Source organism: Hemitrygon akajei, chromosome 9, assembly GCF_048418815.1.
Source record: "Hemitrygon akajei chromosome 9, sHemAka1.3, whole genome shotgun sequence".
Lineage (NCBI taxonomy): Eukaryota > Metazoa > Chordata > Chondrichthyes > Myliobatiformes > Dasyatidae > Hemitrygon > Hemitrygon akajei.
In genome coordinates this window covers 58,783,370-58,794,753 of record NC_133132.1, presented here as the reverse complement: position 1 = coordinate 58,794,753, position 11,384 = coordinate 58,783,370, and the positions used below count along the sequence as shown (strand labels likewise).

At 42.1% G+C, this 11,384-nt stretch overlaps 1 pseudogene; it reads left to right on the top strand.

Annotated features, from left to right (window-relative positions):
* The first annotated feature begins 10,130 nt into the window (after positions 1–10,130).
* On the top strand, positions 10,131–10,298 carry LOC140732769 (cytochrome b-c1 complex subunit 10 pseudogene; annotated as a pseudogene).
* Positions 10,299–11,384: the final 1,086 nt, after the last annotated feature.

Genomic DNA, 11,384 nt, shown 5'->3' with positions numbered 1-11,384 from the left:
TGGAGATCTTTGTTGGTAGATATTCCCTTCTTAAGATAACTCCTCCTGTAGATAGTGCTATAAAGGGATGTATAGGGATATTATTTCAAACTAGTGAGCAGGCAGGCAGACAAGAGCCATATTTAGTTATACAGGTAGAATTTGGCCAGGTGACCCTTCCTGACCATGCCTGGGCAAAGGAGCAAAGTTGGCTCTTTCCACTTTACATCCTGTTGCTCCTTTCTGTAGTGAGGTGACTAGAACTGCACACAGGTGTCTTTTTGAAACAATATTTGTTACTCACACCATTCCAGTTTCAGATTCCGACTCTTCACTGTTGATTCTTGACTATAGGAACCCTTGAGACCTCAACTCTGCTTAACGGGTTCATCGGGAGTAAATTCAAGAGTGCAGGAATACTGGCTGAAATTCTAATTGGGGAGAGAGTGAGTGAGCGAGTGAGTGAAAATGAGAGACTGACATTGTGTATTTTAGAAAATTACAATGATTTCCCTCTTAAAAGTAGTCTTAATCCTTTTACAGTCGTCAAGAAATTAAGTTGTCCAGAACCTTCTAAATACAATGTAGGTTTCCTTTTTTTTTACTTGACCAGAGTCTCAATACCACTCATCAGCCAAGATTCCATAAACTTGCCAGGTTTATCATTTACCCTCGTAGGAATATGCTGTTTCTGGATTCCTGATATCACACTCTGTGCTTTTTCCATAGATGCTGCCTGGACTGCTGAGTTCCTCCAGCATTTTGTGTGTGTTGCTTGGATTTCCAGCATCTGCAGATTCTCTCTTATCTGCAACATGCTGCCCATTTCCCCCAATATCAGCCCTGCTTCAGTTTAGGGCCCTCACCTATGGATCTTTTCCATTGCTATCTTAAAACCAACATAATTATATTTACTAGAACTAAAGAGCTCCCTGACTACCAGTCCAGTAACTTTTACTGTCTTGTTCCTATAAAAGGAAGGTCCAGGATTGCACCTTCTCAAGTAGTACCCTTTGTACTGTATAGTGATTCAGAGAACATTCCAAGACATATTTCATAAATTCACTTCCCTTTGATTGGTATCTCTTTCCAATCCAGTCAGACCGCTCCCAGACACACTTTTCATCTGTGACAGGTTAAGTGTCGAGATCGCAACATGGCCTCGTAAAATAAAACACTGTGCTGTGAGAAGGACATGAGGGACCACTCACAGAATCTTTCCTTGGAACTTGGGAATACTTGAAGGTGACATGAGAAAGCTTTGGTGAATATGTACTTGGAGTTCGAGGAGGTCATTAATGAATACTTTGCTTCAGCAGAGAGAGAGAGACCTTGACAAATATGAGGCCAAAGTAGAAAAGGTTAATATATTGGAACACGTTGAGGCTAGGGAAGAGGATGTCTTAGAACATTTGAAAAGGAGTAGCATAAATAAATTTCCAGGGCCAGAAGGAATATTCGCCAGGTTACTGTGGAAATTGAGAGAAAAGACTGTTGTGCTGTTGGCAATGATCTTTGAATCCTCAATGACAGTTATAGGAGTAGTACTAGAAAATATGAGGGTGGGCAATGTTATTTGTTTGTTCAAGAAAGGTAATAGGGATAATCTTGGACATTATAGACCAGTGAATCTTGCATCAGTGGTGGGCAAACTATCTGAGAAGATTCTGAGAAATAGGATTTGGAGAAGCATAGAGAGCAGTGGGTGTGGAACATATGGATATTAGTAAGGTTTTCAACTAGGTTCCCCATGTCAGGCTCATTTAGAAAAGTTATTCAGGAGGCATAGGATTGAGGGAAACTTGGCTGTATGAATTCAGAATTAGCTTTCTCAGAGAAGACAGGGGATGGTAGTAGATGGAGCATATTCTGCTGGGAGGTCCATGACTAGTGGTGTTCTGCAAGGAGCTGTTCCAGAACCCCTACTCTTCATGAGTTTGATAAATGTCTTCGAAGAGGAAGTGAAAGGGTGGGTTAAAAGTTTGCAGATGACATGAATGTTGGTGGTGTTGTGGATAGTACAGAAGGTTGTCGTATGTTACATCGGAAATTGGCAGGATGCAGAGCTGGTCTGAGAAGTGGCAGATGGAGTTCAATCTAGATAATTGTGAGGTGATACACTTTGGAAGTCAAACTTGATGGCAGAGTACTAAGGTAATGGCATGATTCTTAGCAGTGTGCAGGAGTGAAGGGATATGGAGGCCAAGTCCATAGATACCTCAAAGTTGCTGCGCGAGTGGATAGGGTGGCTAAGAAAGTATATGGTGTGTTGGCTTTCATTTATTGGGGATTGTGTTTAAGAGCCACAAGATAATGTTGCAGCTCTATAAAACACCTCTGGTTAAACCACACTTGGAGTAGTGTTCTGTCACCTCACTATAGGAAGGATGTGGAAGGTGAGAAGATTTACCAGGATGCTGCCTGGATTAATAAACATGTCTTATGAGGAAAGGTTGAGTGAGCTAGGGCTTTTCTCTTTGGCGTGAAGGACAGTAAGAGGAGACTTGGAAGAAGCATATTAAATGATAAGAGGCATAGATAGAATAGATTGCCAGTGCCTTTTTCCCCAGGGTGGCACTGGTTATAATGAGAAGACATACCTTTAAGCTGATCGGAAGAAAGTTTGTGGATGACGTCAGATGTGGGTTCTTTTACACAGAGAGTGGTAAGTGCGTGGAATGCATTTCCTGGGGAGGTGCTAAAGGCACCATTAACATTTAAGAGACTTAAATGACTCATAGATAGGCACATGGATGAAAGATAAATGGAAGACTATGTTGGAGGGAAGGGTTAGATTGATCTTGGAGTAGTTAAAAGGTTGGTATGACATCACGAGGCAAAGGGCCTTTACTGTATTGTACATTTCAGCCTCATTAGTGACCCAGTCCTCCTTGCTTCTAAATTCTACCCATAATGGGATTATCTCACAGAAGCATTATGTCTAAGAACTGGTAATATGTCCTTCCTTATCAAAAAAGCAACATGCCACCGTCTATTACCTGCACTTCTGTCATGCCTGTAGCATCAATATCCTAGAATATTGAGCTGTTGGTCCTGCCCTTTTCTTAGCCATATTTCCTCTATGGATGTGGTCCAGCACATGAGTGTCATTACAAAGAAGGCACAGCAAGACCTTTACTTTCTTAAAAGCTTGTGAAGATTCAGCGTGTCATCTAAAACATTGGCAGACTTCCATTGATGCAGTGAATAGTATATTGACTGGTTGCATCATGGCCTAGTATGGAAACATTAATGTCCTTCAACAGACACGTCCACAAAATAGTGGATATGGCCCAGTCTATCGCAGGTAAAGCCCTCCCACCATGAAGCACATCTAGAAGGAGCATTGTCACAGAAATGCAGCACCCGTCATCAAGGATCCCCACTATCCAGGCCATGCTCTCTTCTCACCGTTGCCATAAAGACGGGGGTTCAAGAGCCTCAGGCCCACACTGCCATGTTCAGCAGCAGTTAGTATATCTCAACCATCAGCCTCCCGAACCATTGTGGACAATTTCTCTCATCCCAACACTGAACTGATTCCACATCCTATGGACTCACTCTCAAGGACACTAAATATGTTCTCATAATATTAATTAATTATTCTTTGTTTTTCGTTTTGTATTTACACAATCTGATGTCTTTTTTTACTTTAGTCGTTTTTCTGTCTTTGTGTGTAATTTTTTTATTGACTCTGTTGTGTTTCTTTGTATCTACTGTGAATGCCCACAAGAAAATGAATCTCAGTATATGGTGGCATATACTGTAGGTACTTTGGTAATAAATTTACTTTGAACTTTGAACATCTCATTCCTCAGGGCTAATCTATACTCCAAATTTACCTGCCTTTACAGTTAAACTTTGTGGATTAAAACAAATGCAAGTTAACTGATTAAAACAAATGCAGTTTAACTGATTATTAATTTCTATTTATTTACTGTGCCCTTGCCTATCCTTATTACTAAACCTGCTCTTACTGATTACTGCTTTATCCTGTTCAGAGTCCCGTACCCTGCCAATCTAATATAAACTCTCATTTGTAGCATCAGCAAATTTTCCTGAAAGGTTATTGGTCCCTCTGATTCAAGTACTGTACAATCCAACCCTCTTGTACAGGTCTCCTCTACCCCAAAAAAGATCAGAACACCTCACTACTGCCCCTCCACCAATTCCTCAGCCAAAAATTCATCTGCCCTATCTTTATATTTCTGTCTTTGCCGGCACATAGCAGCAGGAGAGATCTAGAGATCAGTACCCACAAGGCCCTCCTTCTTAACTACCTACCTAACTTATTTGGTAGAACCTCATCCATTGTTCTACCCCCATCATTTCAACCAACATGTACAACAACCTCAGGTTGTTCATCATTCCACTCAAGAATTTTCTGAGGATGTTTAGAGACATCCTTCACCCTTGAGGCAACCCATCACCTTGCCATCTCTTCTGCAGTCAAAGGACCTCTGTCTGTCCTCCTCATTGTTTGTCTGCACTCTTTCCCTCTGAGCCTCAGAGCAAGTCACAGTGCCACAGACCTGACTACTGCTGCTAACACCTGAATGAACATCACACTCAACCAGTTACTCAGGGGACTACCACATAGGAATTCTGCAATGACTGTCTATTCACCATACTTTTCCTGGTGGATACCCATCTACCTGAAGCCTGTACCTCAGGTGGAACCACCTCAGTAAAATTCACATTTGTGAAGTCTTCAGCTTCGCAGATGATCCCAAGTACATCCAAACTCTACTGCAGTTCCTTGACCCAGTTTCTCGGTAGCTGCCTCTGGGTGCAATTCCCATAGACATAGTCATCAGGGAAACTGTGAGCTTCCCTGACTTCGCATAACTTGCAGTAGAAGCATTCCACTGCCCTAACTACCAACATGGCTACACTGAATCCAGCACTAGGATCAAAACGAAAATAACAACCTTATCTGTTCTTACCTCTGACTCCGCACCAAAGTATTTTTAAACATAAACAGAAAACAGACAGCACAGTACAAGAAGGAAATCTGCAGATGCTGGAAATTCAAGCAACACACACAAAATGCTGGAGATGCTGCCTGGCCTGCTGCGTTCCACCAGCACTTTGTGAGCACAGTACAAGCCTTTCAGCCCACAATGTTATGCCAATCCTTTAACTTACTCTAAGATCAATATAACACTTCCCTCCCACATAATCCACCATTATTCTCTCATCCATTTGCCTATTTAAGAATGTCTTAAATGTCCCCAAAGCATTTGCCACTTCCCCTTGCTTAAGGTAAAGAAGACGTTAGGAGATAGTTTGAGACAGAAAAGCTAAAATCAGTATTACAATGGAGTTAAGGGAACTACAATGGCACAAGAAATGAGTTGGACAAAATGGATTGGAAGGAGACTCTGGCAGGGATGATGACATATTTGATCGCCTTGGGTCTGTACCTGCTGGAGTCCAGAAGAATAGTGGGGGCGGGGAATCTTATTGAACCCATCCAATATTGAAAGGCCTAGATCGAGTGGATGAGGAGGATATTTCCTATAGTTGGAGAGGCCAGAACCACTGCATACAGCCTCAGAATAGAAGTACATCCCTTTAGAACAGTGATGAAAAGAATTTCTTGAGCCAGAATGTGGTGAGTCAGTGGAATTCATTGCCACAAACAACTGTGGGGACCAAGTGAGTTAAGGTGGAGCTTGATAGTTTCTTGATCAGTGGGGGTGCCAGGGTTAGGTGGGGAAAGCAGGAGTGTGGAGTTGAGAAGGGTAAGAGATCACCCATAATGGAATGGAGGACAGACATAATGTGCCAAATGGTCTTATGGCCAATTGAGTTGATGGGCCTATAGGTGAACTGTATTGCTGTATGACTCTATGACAATGCTGTAACTGTAAACTGTTCTTTCTCCACAGGTACAATAGTTCCCATCTCTGCACCTTGGGCAATTAGAGCCCCACTTGAAAATGGTATTATAAAACCTCAATTTTCAGTCTTCGTTTCATTGCCACTTGAGATCCAAACTCCACCTCTCCCAAAAGATCCGTCAGTTCAAGTAATCAATACTCCTCTAGTAAACACTTATGAGAGGTAAGATTTGTTGTTGTTGACAATGTTGAAGCATTTGTGCATTGTTTTCCTAAGAGCAGTACACTCAGATGTGGTCAGACTGCGGTGAGCAAGCTGGTCACACGGGTAGAGATCTTGACCGGTACTAACAGTGTTAAGAATGATTGGTGCATCTCTCATAACCTACACTTCCATTTCTGAGGCCATGGCTGCTCTCCACACTGACAGCTTCAGGTGGAGCATGGATGTGACTGACACATGAGATCACCTGACATCATCCCGCAATAAAGATTCTGTAGTTGTTAAATGATGTCCCTGTAATTCCTCTCAGATTGTCCTATTAGGTTTGAGGCCCTTGTAGATGAGGCCTACGTTTTCCTGCATCTCCTCATAAATGAAACATCCCCTCACAGGCCCTCTCTACTTTGCAGCCTCTCTAGCACGATCACATTTTTCCTAGGTGCCAAGGTGTCCACATTCTAATGTATGTTTGTTCCTCCCTTCCACTAGCTCCAACAACATTCTCACGTTCCTTCACAGTTTCTTTCAGCATTTTGAAGGGATTGCCCCATTCTCAACTCACAGGTCTGCTCTCCCATCCCTGCCTACTGCTGCTCATGTCTGACAATTTCCCATGCAACTACAGGAGGTGTAACACTTGTCCTTTCACCTCTTCCCTTCCCATCGTCCAAGGACCCAAACAGCCTTCCGACAAAGGGCAATAATGCACTTGCACTTCTCCCAATCTAGTGTACTACACTTGGTGTTCACAATGTGGCTTCCTCACCACTGCAATAACCAAGCACACACAGGATGCAAACTTTGTGCAACACTTGAGCAAAGGATCCTGTCACGAGTCCAACACCAAGTAACACCCAACAGAGGGCAGCAGTCATACACAGGAAGGAGGTTTTGAACATTGTGCTCTTGGAGTTCATCTGTCTCAGGGGAGGATGATGGGGAGAGGGGGGAGAGGGGGAAGAGAAAGAAAGAAAAAAATGAATTCAGAGCCTCCAAATAGGGAGCGATCTCTGATTTTTATTGTCTGGTACTGACTGTGATCCAAGCCCAGAATGGGTATTGCAACTTGAGCAAACAGGAAAGAGTTCATTTAATTTAATGCTTTTTTTTTCAATATTTATTCTGAATTAGTTACTTTGTGACTGAGCAGGAAAATGAAAACTATGGAAGACTTGCCAATGAACTCAAGAAGAAACTGGAAAACGACCACCGTTCTTTTCACCACAGTCGTATTTTCATTACTTGGTACAACACTGCTGGACACGTGAAACTGTCTTTTCTCAAGAAATGAAACAGAATTGTTCTCTCAGAGGCTCTAATACTTATAGATTTCAAACAGTGAGATGTGCTCAACTCTGTTATCACCTTTAGTAGTTTCCTTCCTGGAATAACATGCATTTCAGTGGCATAATGAAGTAAAATATCTCAGGGTGATTTATACACATTAGATTTAATTCTGCATGTCTGCCATTGTTGGGGTTTTCAACAAGCCTTGTGTGCTCTCATGGCAATTGTCAGTTCCTACCTCCCACCCAGATGCCTGCAAGTACAGGGAACTCACACTTCACTCACAATTAACTAGTTGAAACATAGAAACATAGAAAATCTACCGCACAATACAGGCCCTTTGGCCCACAAAGCTATGCTGTACAAATTACCTAGGGTTACCCATAGCCCTCTATTTTTCTAAGCTCCATGTACCAATCCAGGAGTCTCCTAAAAGACCCTTTTGTATCCGCCTCCACCACTGTTGCGGGCAGCCCATTCCACGCACTCACCACCCTCTGCGTAAAAAAAAAACTTACCCCTGTCATCTCCTCTGTACCTACTTCCAAGCATCTTAAAACTGTGCCCTCTTGTGTTAGCCATTTCAGCCCTGGGAAAAAGCCTCTGACTTTCCACATGATCAATGCCGCTCGTCATCAAACAAAGGGTCCAAGGTGAGGCTTTCTTTCCCTTTCATTAATTGTATTTTGCATTCACTGCAAATTACAACTAATCATTCTGATGAATAATTCAGTCATTCTAATGAATTATTCCCACCGAAGGTCCCTACTGATTGTCTAGTGCCCAGTAGTCCTGGTTGTGGAGCTGTGTCTCCATGTCACTCCCTGGATGAAATATGTTGGGGAATCACATGGTCTTCCACCCTCACCTTAACCACACATTCGGCTTTGATACTGACAGATCCAAATGTTCTAGATAGAGGAGGCTGCTGGTCTATTTAATATTGTTAATAATTAACTGCCCTCTGAATTCCAAGTAATTTCCCAGTATCCAGGGACCTACCAGTTGTGCTGAGAAACTACACTGGACAGTAAGAGAGAAACACTTACTCAGCCAATAATAGGAAGCTCCATATTTAAACTTTGCTGGTGAGAAACCTGGGAATCTGAAGAAAGAGCTATCAAGGCAGAAATATTTGTTCAAAGTCTCCACACGGCACAGTTGTATATGGGTGGGTGACTTCTCTGGGTAACAGAATTGATCACTCTGAGAATTTCCCTTTCCTCTTTAAATAATTTGAGTACTTACTGAGACTGAGATTGTACTGAATACAGATACAGTGACATTCTATCTTCACAATGGGACAGATTCTCTGTGTTCACCAAGCAGAAATCAAAAATATGAAAAGAGCTGACTGGAAATGGGAAGTGCTGGGTGCACAGAGCACTGAGGTTGAGCTGGATGAAATCCTGGAGGTGTCAAATGTGGAAGTGTAGGTCTCACTCAGAGCTGGTTCCAGGTTGAAATATAAAATTGTAAGTTAATGCTTAAACTGTAGAGACTGTATTTAAACCAGTTATAAACTATCATAGTTGTTACCACTTCATCTTTCTCATTCACTTTGTTGTCCGTTGAAATATCATGGAATAGAATGTGTGAAACACTGGGTGCTGCAGATCAACTCATTTGGGAGAGAGGCCTGTTCATGGACAATTGCTTTCAGATGTCCTTAGGAAGCTAATAATCAATTGTTTTTAGAGTCTTAGTGTTTTGCTTTGCATCTTGCTGGGAATGTATTCTCACTGTGAAATAAAGAGGTGATGCATCACAACACTCGGTCTCCATTTCAATTCTTACTCAGAAACAGAACTGGTCATTGGTCATATCATTAGATCACAGTTAGCAGCTGGCAGTGCAAGGAAGAGACATGATATGAAACACAATTGAGGAGATACATAACAATGTTAGCCTCTACTGCATGACTGGTGTACAAATGTCAGTAAATCTCTCTGGTTTTGTACACAGCTTAGTGAGATCATACCTCAAATACTGTGACTGAAAACAGAAAAAAAGTTGTTTTCATGAAAGATCTGCAGAAAATAATGGAGATACTGAAATACCAAATGCACGTTCCAAATTGGCAGTGGCCTGATGAGAAAGGAGGACCTTCTGTTGGAGAATGAAGCAGTCCAAGTGACAGGAGTGTCAGTGGGGATCACTTTCAGACCAGTAACCATAATTCTATTAGTTTTTAAATCCTCATAACGACGAATGTAGTCATCTACAGTGTATGTGGAGCTACTAGGGACAGGTGAGGTCTTAAGTTAATTGTTCATACCTGTATTTTCTGTGGAAAAGGACACAGAAGCTAAGGAATTAAGGGATATGAATAGGATGTAGAATTGAGAAGTACAAGAGATTGATGACTTCCCTAATGAGGAATATCAGTAGGGCTTAAAGAGATCATGAGGTAGATCTGTCAGATAACATAAAGAAGAATCCTAAGAGTTCCCATAAGAATACTAAATGCCAAAGAGTAACTAGTGGGAGAATAGGTCATCATAAGTTCAATGTGGTTATCTATATGTGGAGCCACCAAGGATGGGTGAGATCTTAATTTAATAATTCTTACCTGCATTTACCATGAAAAATTGCATGGAAGCCAAGGAATTAAGGGATATGGTTAAGGATGCTTCGGAACATATCCACCTTACAGAAAGCAGGTGCTAGCAATCTTAAATTGGAGAATGGGGAAAAAAAAAGCTTAGCAAATAGCATTTTCCATCATGGCTTTCCAACTGGCAGGTATGTGGGTAGGAAGTCAGTCAATCGGGAGGGCACGAACGGCCGGTGGGATGCTGGAGCGAATTCTCAGGCCCAGACACAGGCAGCTGCTGAAGAACTGGATTCCAACTATCACTACATGGGGAGCTGTGGCTGGTGTACTGCTGGTCTACGCTACAGATTGGAGAGTTGTAGTTAGCCATATCCCATACATAAGAGGAAAGTTCAAGAGTGATTGAAGATTATTGACGGATTTAAGGGAATAATCTGACCAAGTCTGATCGTGTGCAGTTTTGGTCACCAAATTAAAGGAAGGATATTAATAAGATTGAAAGAGTGCAGAGAAGGTTAACCAGGATGTTGCCAGCTCTTGAGAAACTGAGTTACAGAGAAAGGTTGAATAGGTTAGGGCTTTATTCCCTGGAGTGTAGGAGAATAAGGGGTGATTTGACAGAGGTGTATAAAATTATGATGGTATAGATAGAGTGAATGCAAGCAGGCTTTTTCCACTGAGGCTAGGGGAGAAAAAAACCAGAGGACATGGATTGAGTGCGAAGGGGGAAAAGTTTAAAGGGAACATTGGTGGGGGGGAGCTTCTTCACACAGAGAGTGGTGGGAGTGTGGAATGAGCTGCCAGATGAAGTGGTAAATGCAGGCTCACTTTTAACATTTAAGAAAAACTTGGACAGGTACATGCATGAGAGGTGTATGGAGGGATATGGACCAGCTGCAGCTCAGTGGGACTAGGCAGAAAAATGGTTCGACACAGCCAAGGAGGGCCAAAAGGCCTGTTTCTGTGCTGTAATGTTCTATGGTTCTACTGGAGTTAATGTCACTGGATGATAAGAAAATAAAACCTAGGATCCAAATTAGAACATTCTAGATATCGCTTCTGTTACATCATAGTTCATTTATTTTCTCTCTCAACACCATTCTCCTACCTTCTCCCCATAACCTTTGATGCCCTTACTAATCAAGAACCTATCTATCACTACTTTAAATATACCCAATGAATTGGCTTCCACAGCTGCCTGTGGCAATGAATTTCCCATCCCCCCTCTGGCTAAAGAAACTCGGCCTCATCTCAGTTTTAAAGGGATGTCTTTATACTCTGAGGTTGTGCCCTCTGATGCTAGACTCTGACACTATTAGAAATATCCTCTCCAGATCTTTTCTATCCAGGCTTTTCAATATTCAGAAGGTTTCAATGGGATACCTCCTCCTTCTTCTAAAGGTCAACGAGTACAGGCCCAGAGCCATCAAATGCTCTTCATACAACTCTTTCAATCTAGGGATCATTCTCGTAAACTTCATCTGGATTATCT